This window comes from Diuraphis noxia, unplaced genomic scaffold, assembly GCF_037042655.1.
Source record: "Diuraphis noxia isolate RWA-SAM2 unplaced genomic scaffold, SU_Dnox_SAM2 contig0001, whole genome shotgun sequence".
NCBI classification, from domain to species: Eukaryota; Metazoa; Arthropoda; class Insecta; order Hemiptera; family Aphididae; genus Diuraphis; species Diuraphis noxia.
The window spans coordinates 72,524,437-72,538,054 of NW_028301711.1; the positions used below are offsets into that span (position 1 = coordinate 72,524,437).

The window sequence follows — 13,618 nt, forward strand, 5'->3', positions numbered from 1 at the left end:
TAGTCCGTAGTCACTAGTCCGTAACCGGCTTGTTGGTTGATTTCTGACTTCTTAATTGTCTTCAATAGTTCTATGCTCCCTATACAAACTACCTTTACAATACACATTTCAACATTTTTGAATTGTCAAATATAAATATAACAGGAAATAGGAATATCCTAGAGCTTTATTCTATCTTCGACTTCTGCTAGTCAACCTTTTCGTCGCTCACGAATATTTTATAAATGAAACAATATTGACATTTTTATTTAATAAAATAAAATATTTTTACACTTTATAATTTTAATTAATAAATCAGATGATTACCAATTGTTATCACTTATCATATGTGTTATTTAAACGTATTTAAAAAAATTTTTTTTAGCCATTTCTAGCCGTTTTTTTTCATGTCTGACCATTTTTTGCTAACAATTGTTGGCAACACTGTAGCGCGAGTTGTCGAGTTTTGTCGGCGACCGGCGTCGTGCTGGAGGCTGGACCGATGCGTACGTTCTTTGTTCAATAATTGACCTAACCTAACTGAACGAGGCGTCGATTTTCGATTCACCGACCACCGACAACTGCTGACCGCTGACCACGATGGCTGACGCTAACGATTTCGGCCCTCCGGGAACATCTCGTCAACAACAACGTGATTCGCGTCCCGCGGATCGTCCATCGTCACACGGCACCGCTGTTCCGGATGAAATGGTATCTAACTCAAATCCTGAGAATTTGACCGATAATACTGTCGAATCCGATGAATCTGACGATCCTCGTAATACTTTTGAAGATTTTTTTGCGTTATCGCCGTCGGAGGATCACCCCGAACATGAACAGTATTTTACAAAGGTATTTTCAGGCATAATAACTCCCAATGGTTGTCATAGTAGGGTTTTTTCCAACTCTGGGAGTCAGAGATCAACAGGCGGCATGAAGCGGTCCCAGCCAACTTCATCTAATCGTCGTAAAAGGCGCAAACCATCGGACGGTCATCGTGCTGAGGCGCGCAACTCTCCGCCAACCACTGCGGCTGCTCCCACTCAGGGTAGTTCGGCCGAAACACAGTTGGATATTCTGGAGTTTCTAGGATTGAGATCCACAAACAACGAAGAATGGTATGATAGTAGAGATGGATGCCCACCATATACCAGTATATGGACTCCCGATTAAGTGACAAAATAAAAAATGCCTACCACAAATTTGTGTTCAAAGGAATGGGTAAAACTGTTCCTTACAATAATTTCAAAGACTTATAAAGATCTGATTTTATATTATGTACTGCTAGAATTCACATTTAAGGTTTTCAGAAATAGTTCATATATTTCTATCTAACTTTATTTATTATAAATTACTTTATGCCATCCAATGAATAGAGTTTTCCATAAGTCAGTATTTACAACACTTAAGTTAAATCAATACATTTTACTAAAAGTTACAGCAATAAAATGTCTATTAAATAAATTATGTAAGCAATAATTATCTCAACAAATTCAATTCGCTCAGAAAGTTATCTGTCCGTCAACTGCAGAACAGTTCAAAGTTTTTTAATGTTGAGAATTTTAAATATATTTTGTTAAAAAACTGCCGAATCATTCAATAGTCATATGGTTATATTAAGAGGATATCAGCAAAATATTTGTTTTTTCTCAAACCCGCAAACATGGGTAAAACCCATTTTATAATTTTTTCTATGATTTTTGATTTAAAATATGACTAATTTTTGTAATGGGTAATTCTACTTCAAGATCATATCAGCAACATGTGGTTTGTCTATGTTGTGCGTGGACTAGTGGATCAAAAACAGTAAACAACTGTGCACATTGACATTCTCTTAATTTATAATCTTTAAAATTAATCATTCTAATATTTGATTTTATAATTAATAAATATAATTTCTGGAAAAACAAGGCATTTTAATTTAATTTTAATTAAGTACAAACCTGATAAATAAAAAAAAATTTTTAATTAAACAACATATATTTTGTATAAAATTATTTTTCTTATTTAATTTTTATACATTGAATATTGAATTAAAACCTAAATGTGAATTTATTATTACATAAAATACATCATGATTCACTAAAATATTACAAAGTACAATTTAATTTTTATAATTTATTATTAATTGAAAAAAAATTAAAACAATATATAACCATGCTATATTAATACTACCTACTACATTATAAGTAAATTATTATTAAACTTGAAGACTTATTTGAATTAATTTTTTAACTAATAAAACAGATAAACCATAAAAAGTTTATATACTATACATAAGTATCTACTATCTATAGAAAGGATTGTAAACATTCTATACAAACCTGTCAAATAAGTTGTTAAGTTGTTGGTTAAATTGTATTTGTTTCACTCGTTTTTTAACTCACAAAATCTGCTTGTTACTAAATAATATGTAAGAAAAAAGATTAACTCAAATTACATCATAAAATAATTTTAATATATTAACTACAATTTTTTTTTTTTTTGGAAAGTTAGCTTGTTACTGAATGCATGTAATTGGTTTGCCATCACTTATTTATAGAACTTTTAAAGTAATTAGTAATTACAATGGTTTATGAACACATAGTATTAAAAACATATATTTCATATCCTCAATAAGATAGTTGTAATCTTAGTGCAAAGTTAAGGACCAGTCTTTACAAATGTAATTTCCACCGAACTGTTAGCTTAATGTAAGTGCCTTAATAATTGTAACAACATATTTTTTTTGTCAATTTTTAGTATATTTTTTGTTTTCTATCAATATCTTATGGTTGTCTAAACATAAAGTCAATGATTTATTTTGTACGATAATTAAATTTAACAGTAAACACAAATAACAATATATTTAATTCAATAACAGAATGTTACATAAGCAGTCATAGTTAATAAGTTTTAGAAGTATAGTTTTATAAAATGTAAATGATGCAGAATGATGTTGATATTAAACCAATATTTTAAAATCTATGTAACTAAGTTCATCAATTTTGATACTTATAACAATGTCAATATTAATACATTACAATTTATTTTTCATATTTTGACAGCAAAATTTAACAATCTAATCAGATATTATCTAATATCATTCATATTAACGCTTTATAATATTTTTTTAAATCTTTTTATCAATTTATTTTGAGTAAGTTATAAGTATAATAGGTATAATATAAAATAATAAAGTTATTATAACATTTTTTTAAGAGCGTTTAAAAAAATCACCTTTAAATTAATTTTTTATGTCTATTATAATAATATTATTGTTCAGTTTCAATACATACATCAAGATCTTTATTCTAAAAAAAAATATTGTGATGCATTACTTATTATAGGCGTCGCTAGACAATAACATATTTTTAATTATTACATTCATGTATTTTTTTTTTAATGAACCTTACTTATCTCAATATGTATGTAAGTAAAGAAGTAGCATAATTTTAATACGGCTTTATAAATAATTCTATTCTTTGTAAGCACTTTAAAAAGTTCTTAAAATACAATATACAATTTTTATCCACAAATCGAGTTTTAGTTATATGCCTATTACCTATACTGAAATTTCAAGTATAAACTGCTATGTGGAACAATATCATTAATAACTAAAAAGTATTTATTGCAACAATATAAAGATGTTAAAAATGTATACAATAAGATGGAAAATAGTTGCGAACCAATTCAAAAAAACAACAGTTTAACCCCGATGGGTTGAGTTCAAGTTACATCAAACAATAACAATCAAGTACAATTTTCAACAAGAGAAAGTAAGACATTAAGAGTACAAAGAAATTATTAAAATTTATGAATATAGTTTATTTTTAATTTAATTTAATGTAATTGATATTATACTTTTTATATTTTATATTCCTTATAAGTAGTGCAGAGGACTTGTAGCTCTAAATATACAAGCACATATTATGCACTTAAAACAACTATAATATGCACTTTAAATATTTTTAGTGAATTTATTTTAAACTATTAATAAAATAAATAGCATGTAAAACAAGTCAAAACAATCATGTAGTTTAAATATATTTTGTACCATAGCCCAGTGATGGCTTGTGGTATAATGCACAGGAACATGTGAACCACCTAAGAAAATTATTTAAAAGTTATTAGTTTCCTTTAGTAATATATGATTGATTACTATGCTCATATTTTGTAATAAAAATATATATAATACTAAAAAAAAGTTTTTGCAGCTTTTATTATGTTGAAAAGTGTCTATAAATGATTAAATAATTCGCGGAGCACAAATTGTTTGTGCTCCGGGTGGTCGTGTAAATAGTAACTAAATGTCTCGATACATCAGTTAGTAGGTCTGGAGCACACTTAATGTGTTATTTTTATTATGCCAAAATAAATACATTGAAATAATTTACAGTAAAACCTCGATTATCCGTGTTTGCGATTAACCGTGCTCACTCTTCCAAAAATTTAAAAATAAGTATGGACTGTAGATATATATGTAGTTATAATCGAACATTTTATATTACATAATACACGATATCAACAATTATATTAATGACATTTTTGACGGTTAGGTTTTAAATTTTGACTTCCATGACGTTATTGGCTTAAGAAAAATTAGAAGTGAAGTAAGGAAAATTATTTCAAACCAAAAAAAACAAAGACTGATAACTTCATTATTATAAAATTGTACCTATGTATTTCTAATTAAAATTAAATAAAAAATTTCATTATTATAAAAAGTTTCGATTAACCGTGATTTTCATTTATCCGTGTGACCCCCTCCCCATCATTACCCTGGATAATCGAGAGTCCACTGTATCTGTTTTGTTTAATTTTATAATTAATTGAAGTATGTAAATACTACTTACTAATCGTAGATACCTACTGTAATTATTAATTAATACGATTACTCATTATATTTATTAAAAATAGTAAAACTTCCGCTATATTATATTATTTGTTAAGATTTAATAAAAATGTATGATAATTTATTTTACATGAAAAAAAAGGAACTTATTTTTAACTAAGTTAGGTTACTTTTTTTCAAATTAACTTTTAACTTAACTTACATTTTTCTGTATTAACTCAATTTAACGAGTTAGAATAATAAATACTTGACCGGCCTTATTTATATGCAAAATAAAATTTTAAAACTAGCTTTGTGAAAGCTTGAAACGTATTTGTTTTGTATTCTGCTATTTTTGTCACTGTGGAAAACAAATTTGCAAATTCTGCAAGTCCTCTGTCCTACTTATAAGTTATAACTTAGATTCGGGATTAATTGCTCTAAGAACCCTTATAATTTCTAAAATGTGAAGATAAAATGTTTTTTGTTTGAAAAAAATACAAATCATAAAAATGATAAAACATTAAATAATTTTAAATGAATTGTTATTGACAATTGATTGGTTATATAACTGCTTAACCTAACCTAACTCAAATAAACAAAATAAATCAGCTGAAAAAATAAAAATTGTTTAAATGAATATATAACTAGTTATAAGATAATGCTCATCAATTTAACTACAATACAAAATAATGATTGCTGAGATACATTAAAACATGAATAATAGTTTAATTTTAGTTATATTAAATTTAACCTTAACAAAAATTAAAACAGTATCTGATGTATTGATGTAGGTAATAATCTAACTAAAATAATGAAAAGTTTTATAACCTTCAATAAATATGGTGCTTAAATCAGTCTCATGTCATACTTAAACTGAAAGTAATAAATCAAAACAATACATAACTATAGTTAAAAAATGAATAAATAATATGAATATATGTGTGTGTAACAGACAACAGTACTACTATTTCAAACAAGTTTATTAAAGTATAACTATTAATGCTATAAATATTATGATAGTTAAAAGATTTACTAAAAAAAAAAAACAATGTAAAATAAATAGTTAGTGGCATTTAGAGAAGGAGATAATTTAATTTACTAATAACTTAATTCGTATTAAACCCATGCACCATGATGAAATGGTAGTTATACAATTGCCATTAGTTTATAATATTTGCTTTAGTAATAATAGCATAATAATTATACAATCTAAAGTTGATAAAATTTTTTAATATCAATATTTTTAAGTTAAATTTGATAAATGTTAATTTAAATTTTATATTAGACCATTGCATTAAATGTATTATAAATATGGTGACCAGACATACTCTTTTTTTGATGTGTGTCCTAGTGTCCTTAACATTTAACAATAGTGTTAAGTACATGAAATTGTACTCTTTTTTAAAAAAAAATATAAGCTTTTTTGTTTACCTATGTGTTTTTACTGTTTTATATATTTTGATTATTACCACCGTTTAGATGTTTACAACAATGGACATAACCAAATAACTAACATAAATGAAGATAATTTTAGAAAATTTTACTCTTGGTATTTTTACCTTTAAAAAATAATTTTTTTTTTTCATCAATTATCCCGCGGCAACTTAGGCCATTGAGAAGGGGGTGGCACTGTAGGTTTATGGAACGGTAAGGTGTGTTACACGTGGGTGAGTTTTTGGCAGAATTTTTATTGGGACACCCTTAGGTTTCTGCCATGCCCCAGAGTGGGGACTTGCCCGGAGAAAAATGTCGCCCGATGGTCGAGGATCGAACCCGGTCCGGCTGAGTCACAGCCGACGCGTTAGACCGCTCGGCCACCTCCGGCAACCTACCTTTTATTTTTTAATCTAGTTGAAGTTGAATCTAGTTTTTCATTGATTATAGTTATCTATATTGTCATTGGTTCTTGTCTATTGAAAGTTTGGATATTCCCAATAATGTTTTATTCTTACTTATTCTTACAATATAGACGTAAACTTATATCATATTGTCATATTCTTTGTTATCTACTTACCCAGCTATAATGTACATAATACATATAACATATATATCATTAGCAGGGGCGGAGTGGCTCAGCAATTCTTACCGGCCAAACATATTTTCAGGCCACATAAATTTATATATTTCAATTTAATTTCTTACCATTTATTGTTTTATTGCTAGATGTATGCTTACCATTTTTTGATGGGGTTAAGTATAAAACAATTTATTTAGCCAACATATTGCTAGAAGATATTATCATACTTCATACACATTTTATATTCTTCCTAGCTTCTATTGTAAAGTAGGTACCTACCTAGTATCAACCATAAAAATGTTTATTCATTATAATATCAAGTATTTAAACCAAAAAATCTCTCTAAGTAATCTTATAACTAAACACAGGTATTATTTTATATTTACACAAATATATCACTACTATAGAAATTATGATTCATTAGGTATATGTATATATATATATACCTCTCTCTCTCTATATATATATATATATACACACCTACTTTCGGTACCTATCTGTATCAGCAATTTCATAACTCTATACTATAAATATGAACTGGCATTTTAAAGAAAACAAACAATTTATTATCTTATTTTCATTTCAACTATTCACTAATGACTAATATGTTTTTTTCTTTTCACAAGACCAATATATTGGACGCGTTAATGTACAATCAAAACAATGCTGCATTCTTCTTAAACGTTACAATCAACTCTTCAAATGTTTCATGAACGATATGAACCAATGGATACTTAAAACAATAGATTGTCATATGAGTTGTGTGTATTTTGAATTGTAATTCATTATTCTACCTATTTTAAAATGTTTGTCAGTTATTTATATTTTCATCTTCAGGTATTAACATTGATCAATTTAAATTTTAAATTTTATATGTAATTTTAGGCTTACCTACCTAATAAAAATTAAAGAAAATATAATACTCAAATAGCTGAACAGGTTAAACCATAGAAATCTCAAATAAACCAAAACAATTATGTTTTACATTTAATCTTATGTAGGTATATTATAAAATTTATTGGTCATTATCTAACACTAGGAAGTACTAATCAAATTAAGTTTACACTATTACTAGTAATACAGTTCTAGAAGTTGTATCAAAAGACGTTTTTAGTTACCTATATTTTAATATTTAATTACCTGTAGATATTCATAACAACTATATTGTTATAGGTACCTATAAATTAATATGATGTCTAATTTCCTACAAGTAAGGTCATACTAACTCTTTGATTATCAGCTTGGTACAAATTAACGTTTATTGTGATTGGTGATATACCAGAAACTGATTTTTAAAGTTGCATTTTCAACCCATAGTTGGATGTTGTAATACAATCCACAAACAGTACCTATGTAGTAAGTATATCACATAATTATAAAACATACATTTTACAATGACTAAATTGTTAAGTAGGTACTCATCCAGGTTTTCTACTCACCTGGTTACCGATAACTACAATATTTTGATCTTTTTTTTTTACTAGATGTTGCTTCATATTTAATATAGGTAGTATATAGTAATTAGGTACTGATTTGAACAGTTGATGAAATAAAACAATTTTTTGTAAGTCGTAATTAATGTGTAGAATCATGTTAAAAATGTCATATTATAGGTATTTAAACTGTTATAAATACTACTTAGGTACCGTAATTCGGGAAATAGGAAAATAGTTTTTCTATCGACTCTGATCGAAGAATTAAAAAAATTGGGAATTTCAAAATAAATTGACCAGAAATCAGAATTTTATTATTTTATTTAAACAATATTTTTCTGAATGTGGTTGTGACAACAATATGCTACACTCTAAATAAAAAAGTACCTTTATATTTTACAGAACACTATTGGCGTTACTGCGTTAGGTCAGTTAAGATAGGTAGAATATACGGTTTGAAAACAAACGTGTAAAGTTACACTATACCTACCAAGAAGCACTCGGATTTCTTAAACAGTGAACATATTTCTAGTCATAGATAATTATTTTTGATTTCATAATTTATAATCAGTAATCATTAGGTATCTACGTGAGCGTATTAGCACCGATTAGTGCTAATTATATCTATTATTTGTGTAGGTAACGTTTAAGGCTGTTGAAAGTGAACCATTTTAAAGGTTTTTTTTTCGTATTATTTTTATATTAATTTAATTAACTATAAATTAAATTAATTTCGTATTTAGGAATTAGTATTCTATATCCATTGTGGGCGTATGTGTTTTTTTATCGTGTGCGTTTGCGTTCCCCAAACGATTTACCTGCCTATATAATTTAAAAGAACTACGACTAAGATTCTTCAATATTAATAAGTCGGAGTCGACTTAGTAGGTTGTCGAGAGATGGGCATCTCAACTTTCTTATTCGACTTATAGAATTTAGTTTTGGTAGTGCTTCAATCTTTAGAAATAATATAGAAGACATTATAATTTCTATTGTAATATCAAAGTCAAACACCAAGTACTGGCGTTTTGCAAGGGGTTTAATATAGGCAATTTACGTACAATGTATTATATGCACTTGGTAATTTTATGAATCCAGACTGAGTGTCGGCGTGTCGCATATTCGTGATACTCAGATTTTTATAAGAGTTATAATTTTTTTTTCCGATCGCAGTGAAAAAAATAAAATAGAATATAGGCCTGCTTTGTGCAGTAATAATACGTGGTGTCTGTCTTGCACGTCGTCTGCCTGACCGATAAATAAGTAGGCGCCATTGTGTGGTTATGTCCACAGTAACGTCTGCTCGGTATTCGTTAATAAAAAAATATCAAAATAAGATTGTGACGATCGGTGTTTCGTGTACTTACAGTTTCTTATTTTTGTTATAGCTACAAACGCGTATTATAATGTTATTATATTATTGATATATGTATAATTTTTTTAAATAAAATGTATTGTACTAGTTGACAACATGACGTATTGACGTGTTCACAGGTTATAATGGTTATATAATGGGTACATTTGACGAAAGCTTATTGACGGGAAGGGGAAGTCATCCATTGACTTATAACTAAAATCGATGCAAAATTTGAATGTGCACGGTATACCTACACGTAAGTGTGTGCAAAAATTATTGTCATAATTAGTAGGTATATCTTATATCTACCGGCTGGTTATATAGATATAACATAAGTTTTTATTTTTTAACGTTTAAATTTATGACATTTTTTTAACCACTATTATTCTTACTTTCAAATGCACTATATATACGCTCATATAATATATTAACTACATAAGTTAATCCCTGTAAAATTATATACCTAATCATACGATCATTGCAATATGCTTATCACGCGTCAAATAAATATTATTTAATATTATTTATGATTATGAATTATGAATGATTATAAATGGTAATTGATAAATATTTCCATTTGTCACATTCTCATGACAAATATAATACAATATAAGATAAATTATAATTTATGACCGGTATATCATTTTTGTAAACGATTAATATTGACATTTAGTTCATTACCTATATAGGTACCGTTGACTCCTAAAACCGCACACTTTTAATAAAGTACAGAACAAAACCGCACATTTTTAGTAGGTTAAAACCGCACACATTTAATAGGTTAAAATCGCACAATTTTTAAAATTGTTGTATCCAAAAACCGCACATTTTTTATTTCGACCCCAAAAAGGTTATACTTACCTAGATTAGATACATTTAATAATTTATTCAAAAAAAAAAATGTATTTACAAATATTCAAATTTAAAAATGTAAAAATGTATTCAAATAAAAATATGCATATACACGAGTATTCTAAAATGTAAAAATTATAAAAATGTAATCAATCAAAAATTTTACAGTTTTAAATACATAAATACTGTACAGTTTTTAATAAAACACCGCCAAACCACATTTCCACTATTACACACTCTAAATTGTCTGTATTTAAAATTGTCGAGTATTAAGCACTTACCCCCTTTATTACTCTCAATTATTTTAAAATCCATTATTATGCCTGATTAAAAATATTTTAATAATTTAATAAAACTGCAAAAAAACATACTATATACTGTATACACAAGAGACAAGACCGACTATATAATAAAATAATAACGAGTGGTGACTAAAATCTTAAATCGTGTTAGTATGATTATTGCAGTATATCTTATAATCTTATCTTATCTAATCCGTTAGTTAGCACTAAAAATAGTGTGCGGTTTTAACCACTATAAGTTTGGGGTATTTTGTTATACAATGACCGAAAAAGTGTGCGGTTTTTGTCTATTGACCTTTTTCGGGTCAAAATCAAAAGTGTGCGGTTTTCGGATGCAACCATAGGTACAACTATAATACACACATTGCATATTATTATAAGACATATTTATAAAACTTAAATTTACTATACTTTTTAACATCTTATTGTAATATTATATACGAGTATTGTTCACTACGCTCACAAAATTTAAATAGTAGCGCCAAAATTTATTATTAAAGCTCGCGTGCGCTGTCCCAGTGTCGGCTGTGATAACGGTTCGCCGTTATCGCACTGACAGTGAGCAACCACCGTTGCAATTTGTATTTATTTTTCATTATAATATTATGTTTTAAGTTTTACTGACTGAATTTTTATTATTCATTTGTGATTTTTATTGGTGCTTTTATTTTTCAATGTTTAAAAGTTTTCGGCTACAACGCCCACAACCTTTATTCATTTTATATTTTTTTTCTTTCTCTTTGTCTTTTGGTCTCGTGCTGTGCAGGTCGTTGAGTTTTTTCAGTCTTTTTCTTTCCAAGTGGAAATATTTTTGTGTTCAAGTTTCTGTAAGTATCGTTCAGCCCCTCGGCTATATCATTTATTAATATTATTTTCCAATCTAGGAAGCACATAAACATACTTGCAGAAACACGTGGATTTTTATATTGGTGAATTGCATGTTCCTTTTGTGAATTATTCGTCTCAACTGGTGGCCCGTTAGTCGCACGTTCTTGGGATTGCCACATTTAATTATTATATTGTATTTTTTATTGTGCAAGTGTGTGCATCCCAAGACGGTAGCGTTCTGGTTCGAAGCCGCTAACGGACATCAGTTGGCAGGTAATCGGCTGACGAGCCTTTTAAATTTATTATTAATTACATAATATATATAAAATGTTAGTCAGGCATGTTTTGCTTTTATATTATTATTATTTCATTTATACATTGCATTACATTGCTAATTAAGCATCTTATATTATTGTATTATATTCATTGGCATGTGCTAAATAAGCATCATTTCATTATTATTAATTCATTGTATTTGCTAATCAAGCAACTTATTTTGCATTATATTCATTGGCATGTGCTAATCAAGCACTATGTCACTATTTTTGTATTAAATCATTGCATTTGCTAATCAAGCAACTATATTTTGTATTAAATTAGTTGTCTGCTAATCAAGCACCTATTATTATTGTATATTCATTGCATTTGCTAATCAAGCACTATGTCATTATCATTATTATTATATTAATTGCATGCTAATCAAGCAACATTGCAGCTTGCATTTATACTGTTTTATATTCATGTATGATAATCAATCATTAAATTTATATGTTATGTTTTATATTCACTTGCTGATCAAGCATGAATTATTATTATTTCTTTGTAAGTTTTACCAAACATTTTTATTATTCATGTTGTCATATTATAGCATAGCTTGTATTTTATATATTATTATTTGTTTTTATTATTATCAAATACCCCTTTTAAAAATTTGGTTTTATGTATCAAATCCTATATATTATATTCTGGTGATCTATTAGTTCTTTTAACATTCAGGCCGTTAGCGCTGTAAACATTTTCTCCTAACGGCCAGTCGTGAAGGCAACCTTAACTTGATATATTGCATATTTTTGTTAAGAGCTGAGCGCGACAAGTATATCTATATAGTCATTCATCTAAAAAAAAGTTCCCATCATGTAGACTGTGAATGAGCGTGCTTTCTTAAAATAGAATGTTTTTCAAATAATTTTAATGTTGAGTAAATATTCTTTTAAATATCTTAATACATTGTTCAATATAGAGTTCACTTTAAGGGTCTTTTTATTTTATAAACACGCATTTTAAAATAGGTAGTTAAGTACATATTAGACGAGACATAAGTGCACTCCATCTCCATGCACTATATGAGTATACTTGTATTATGTAAAATGTGCCTTGTATATTACCTATGGCCATAATGTCTTGTAAAAATGCACTTTGTATACCACTACCTACAATATTAATAACACTATTCTCATAAGTCATATTGAAGTATTAAAATTTGTTTAAACATAAGTCGTTTATGCTTAACATTTCTCTTAGACCAAGAATCTTAGTTTTGACTTATGGAGTACAATTATATACTTGTATAAGTGACTAAATCACAATAACGAAATAATTATTGTTTTTCTTTGCGGGTGTAGGGAGATTAAGTTCTAAAAAAATCTAAAAACAGCTATTGATTATTTTGACCTTTCATTTATATTTGTAATACATTGTAATTATAATGATATTAATTATACGTTTAAACATTTTAAACCTTTAGGTACGTTATTAATCTTTTGCTAACTGTTAAGTTGCGATTAGTATTTATAAACGTACCTATTGTTATATAATATGTATACCAACGTCAAGTATGTCGTCTATCATGTTTTGTTCTGTATAAATCACCGAGTTCTATCACATTTAGTTACTTACATTACTAAACAAAATTTAATTGTATGACTATTTGACAAATCTCATCTCGTCATCTATTGAAAATAGTGCATTAATAATTACTATTTTTAAGCCTCAGTGTTCCAACATGTCATTATTTTACCAATCATTTTTGGAAGG

At 27.5% G+C, this 13,618-nt stretch overlaps 1 pseudogene; it reads right to left on the reverse strand.

Annotated features, from left to right (window-relative positions):
* LOC149061615 (uncharacterized) overlaps positions 1-13,618 on the reverse strand; it is a 587,539-nt pseudogene that overhangs the window by 248,286 nt on the left and 325,635 nt on the right.